At 51.5% G+C, this 5000-nt stretch overlaps 1 non-coding gene across 1 annotated transcript in view; it reads left to right on the forward strand.

Moving 5' to 3' along the window:
• The first annotated feature begins 4093 nt into the window (after window positions 1-4093).
• LOC126436604 (small subunit ribosomal RNA) overlaps window positions 4094-5000 on the forward strand; it is a 1909-nt gene continuing 1002 nt past the window's right edge. Inside the window, exon 1 of the ribosomal RNA XR_007580794.1 lies at window positions 4094-5000. This exon is cut by the window's right edge and continues 1002 nt beyond it. This is a non-coding gene — a ribosomal RNA (small subunit ribosomal RNA).

Here is a 5000-nt window from a genome sequence, read left to right on the forward strand (position 1 = left end):
GATGCAGAGCCATCAGAATACAGATAATATATACAACCGTCCCTATACATGCTGAAAGACTCTGCACATAATGAGAACCACACGTCAGCCAGACACTCTTATCACACACTACTCTCTTATCACACACTACTCTCTGCCTGTAACAGGCACACACACACACAATATCTAACCACCAGCATGGAAGAACATCCAGTGCATCCTCTCCGCCACATTACACAATCCACACTATCATAACCAGACCGGGAGGTCCACCCAGAAAACAGAATATCCCACCCTTCCGACATCCGCCATTGCTCAGCTAAGCCACGAACACCCACACATGTCCTACACAGGGGTGCACCCAACATCACAATACTGCCTCCTGTCACAGTACACAAACAATGGCAGGAATGAAAGACACAGATCTGCCACAACCTTGGAATCGGAACGCCGCCTGTCATGAGCCACAAGTGCATCCTGACGTGACAAATCGGATGATCCCGCAGGCATGCACTTACGATAATCACTATCAACGAACCTGCCGCCCCCCCCCCCCCAAATACACCTTTCCCTACAACAATGTGTACCTTAACCTAAGCTATATTGTACCTTAATTTAAGCTATATCGTACCTTAACCTAACCGACATTGCGCCTTAACCTAACCTACGTTGTACCTTAACCTAACCTACGTTGTACCTTAACCTAACCTACGTTGTACCTTAACCTAACCTACGTTGTACCTTAACCTAACCTACGTTGTACCTTAACCTAACCTACGTTGTACCTTAACCTAACCTACGTTGTACCTTAACCTAACCTACGTTGTACCTTAACCTAACCTACGTTGTACCTTAACCTAACCTACGTTGTACCTTAACCTAACCTACGTTGTACCTTAACCTAAACTACGTTGTACCTTAACCTAACCTACGTTGTACCTTAACCTAACCTACGTTGTACCTTAACCTAACCTACGTTGTACCTTAACCTAACCTACGTTGTACCTTAACCTAACCTACGTTGTACCTTAACCTAACCTACGTTGTACCTTAACCTAACCTACGTTGTACCTTAACCTAACCTACGTTGTACCTTAACCTAACCTACGTTGTACCTTAACCTAACCTACGTTGTGCCTTAACCTAACCCATGTTGTGCCTTAACCTAACCCATGTTGTGCCTTAACCTAACCCATGTTGTGCCTTAACCTAACCCATGTTGTGCCTTAACCTAACCCATGTTGTGCCTTAACCTAACCCATGTTGTGCCTTAACCTAACCCATGTTGTGCCTTAACCTAACCCATGTTGTGCCTTAACCTAACCCATGTTGTGCCTTAACCTAACCCATGTTGTGCCTTAACCTAACCCATGTTGTGCCTTAACCTAACCCATGTTGTGCCTTAACCTAACCCATGTTGTGCCTTAACCTAACCCATGTTGTGCCTTAACCTAACCCATGTTGTGCCTTAACGTAACCCATATTGTGCCTTAACCTAACCCATATTGTACCTTAACCTAACCCATATTGTACCTTAACCTAACCCATATTGTACCTTAACCTAACCCATGTTGTACCTTAACGTAACCCATGTTGTGCCTTAACGTAACCCAATTTGTGCCTTAACGTAACCCATGTTGTGCCTTAACGTAACCCAATTTGTGCCTTAACGTAACCCAATTTGTGCCTTAACGTAACCCAATTTGTGCCTTAACGTAACCCAATTTGTGCCTTAACGTAACCCAATTTGTGCCTTAACGTAACCCAATTTGTGCCTTAACGTAATCCAATTTGTGCCTTAACGTAACCCAATTTGTGCCTTAACGTAACCCAATTTGTGCCTTAACGTAACCCATGTTGTGCCTTAACGTAACCCATGTTGTGCCTTAACGTAACCCATGTTGTGCCTTAACGTAACCCATGTTGTGCCTTAACGTAACCCATGTTGTGCCTTAACGTAACCTAATTTGTGCCTTAACGTAACCTAATTTGTGCCTTAACGTAACCTAATTTGTGCCTTAACGTAACCTAATTTGTGCCTTAACGTAACCTAATTTGTGCCTTAACGTAACCTAATTTGTGCCTTAACGTAACCCATGTTGTGCCTTAACGTAACCCATGTTGTGCCTTAACGTAACCCATGTTGTGCCTTAACGTAACCCATGTTGTGCCTTAACGTAACCTAATTTGCGCTTTAACGTAACCCATGTTGTGCCTTAACCTAACCTATATTGCGCCTCAACCTAACCTATATTGCGCCTCAACATAACCTATATTGCGCCTTAACCTGACGCACGTTGTCGCTGAACCTGCTCTGTAATTGTTATGCAACTCGTTAAATTAGTGTAGTGTTGCCTAACCGCAACCCTCGCAATATAGTTCGCTATTCGCACTGCCCGGTCCCCTGTGTATCGCGTCATGTTAAACACCTTGCAGGTGTTGCTGACTTTCCACATGCTCCTGCTATACACTCTAATGTGGATAGCAGCAGGACGTACATGCCCCCCCCCCCTTCCCCCCTGCCTTCGCAAGCTGGTCGTTGAGAAGTTTGCATGTTCAATGCCCTTCGCATGCCGACGTACTCAGCCTACGTTGTGGTACGGCCTGTCACCTGTCCGCCGATGTACGCAAAACCCACAAACTGTACTGCACATTGGTCCGTATGTACTGAATGATACATCGTGGCACATGTGTGACCGTACGACGACTGCGCCTAGCAACGGCAGACCATACAGTCCAAATATTGTGCACGCAGCTACGTGTCGTCTCCCTATAAGAGCTGGATTGCAGTGTGGTACGCCATTCAGACGTGTGGGAGGAACGGACGCCCTGGATGGCGATCAGCATGAGCAGTCTGTTGATGTGGTGGAGCGTGTATTCGGACGTAGTCGTCTCTTCTCACACACCGTGATAGCATGTTGCACCGCGTTCCACATCTGCGACATCCTGCAGAGGCCGGCTGACAGTCGTTCGCGCAATGGACACCGCATACGTACGGGGGCTACCTTCCACGTGTTCTCGAGGCGTGCACATGTTGTTGCGTCTATGTGGGCAGACGTAGTGTGTTGTGACACCTGACACAGGCATGCAATACTCGTTGCAAATGGCGATGGACGTCTACGTTTGCTGGTGACGTTACGCAAATGAACAACAGGTAACCCGTTGTGGTGCGGTTGTTCTCGCTAGAGGTGAATCAGTGTTGGCGACGATCGGTCGAGCTATTAACCGGTTGTTTCAGGGATACCCACCATGCCCACGAACGTGAAAGGGGACCCACCATGCCCACGAACGTGAAAGGGGATCTGGGTGTGAGGCGATACGCGGCGGTGGCTGGGTGGGACCGTCCCCGGCCGGTGAGGGGGGGCCGCCCGGCGTGCTGGCAGCGCGGTGCGTGGGCGCACGCGCTACAGCCGGCTGGTGGGGGCGGCCAGTGGCAGGCGCGCCGGCCGACGGACGCGGCAGGCGGCGCAGCTGCGCGCCGGCGCCCCCTGCTCGCGGCGCCTTGCGGCCAAAGTAGGTCCTCGCGGGCCCGGTGCGAAGCGCGGTGGCCATCTGCAGTGTGCTGGTCCGATTGAGGACTGTGTGCGCTGAGGATGCGCCGCCGCTCGGCGCTCGGCGCCGCGACGCCGTCTGCTGCTCGGTCGCCCCAGCGGTTCTCGCAGGTGGTTTGTATCGCAGCTGTGCGGACGTGTTGGCGCGTGCGCTGTGCTGGGAGAGTTCGCTTCGGCACCCAAGTGGGGCTTTTGTCCTTCTGTGGCGCTGGCGTTGGAGCTGCCGGTCACCGTAGGTGGCGCGTGTTGTCTCCCGCCGGCAATGCCACGACAGCACGCTCCCGGGCCTCTGTCGGCAGCGGCAAGCTCAGTTGGGAGCACGGGTGGTCGCACCTAAAGCGTCTACTCGCCTAACTCCGGGCGATTGCGCCTCTCTCGAACCCGACCAAGTACTTAGGACGGCGCTGCGCGCCGCCGGGACCTGAGAGGGTTTCGAGGTGTGTTGTGCAGGGGAGCTCAGCCTCCTCCTGTTTGCAGAATAATTGAGCGGACGCTTGCGTGTTCGCGCGGGCCCCCGGGACACACTCCCGGGCGGCCGGCTGTTCAGCTCTAGTTGACGCAGCTCCCTGGTTGATCCTGCCAGTAGTCATATGCTTGTCTCAAAGATTAAGCCATGCATGTCTCAGTACAAGCCGCATTAAGGTGAAACCGCGAATGGCTCATTAAATCAGTTATGGTTCCTTAGATCGTACCCACGTTACTTGGATAACTGTGGTAATTCTAGAGCTAATACATGCAAACAGAGTCCCGACCAGAGATGGAAGGGACGCTTTTATTAGATCAAAACCAATCGGTCGGCTCGTCCGGTCCGTTTGCCTTGGTGACTCTGAATAACTTTGGGCTGATCGCACGGTCCTCGTACCGGCGACGCATCTTTCAAATGTCTGCCTTATCAACTGTCGATGGTAGGTTCTGCGCCTACCATGGTTGTAACGGGTAACGGGGAATCAGGGTTCGATTCCGGAGAGGGAGCCTGAGAAACGGCTACCACATCCAAGGAAGGCAGCAGGCGCGCAAATTACCCACTCCCGGCACGGGGAGGTAGTGACGAAAAATAACGATACGGGACTCATCCGAGGCCCCGTAATCGGAATGAGTACACTTTAAATCCTTTAACGAGTATCTATTGGAGGGCAAGTCTGGTGCCAGCAGCCGCGGTAATTCCAGCTCCAATAGCGTATATTAAAGTTGTTGCGGTTAAAAAGCTCGTAGTTGGATTTGTGTCCCACGCTGTTGGTTCACCGCCCGTCGGTGTTTAACTGGCATGTATCGTGGGACGTCCTGCCGGTGGGGCGAGCCGAAGGCGTGCGACCGCCTCGTGCGTGCTCGTGCGTCCCGAGGCGGACCCCGTTGAAATCCTACCAGGGTGCTCTTTATTGAGTGTCTCGGTGGGCCGGCACGTTTACTTTGAACAAATTAGAGTGCTTAAAGCAGGCAAGCCCGCCTGAATACTGTGTGCATGGAATAATG

This window comes from Schistocerca serialis, unplaced genomic scaffold (assembly GCF_023864345.2).
Source record: "Schistocerca serialis cubense isolate TAMUIC-IGC-003099 unplaced genomic scaffold, iqSchSeri2.2 HiC_scaffold_1242, whole genome shotgun sequence".
NCBI lineage: Eukaryota > Metazoa > Arthropoda > Insecta > Orthoptera > Acrididae > Schistocerca > Schistocerca serialis.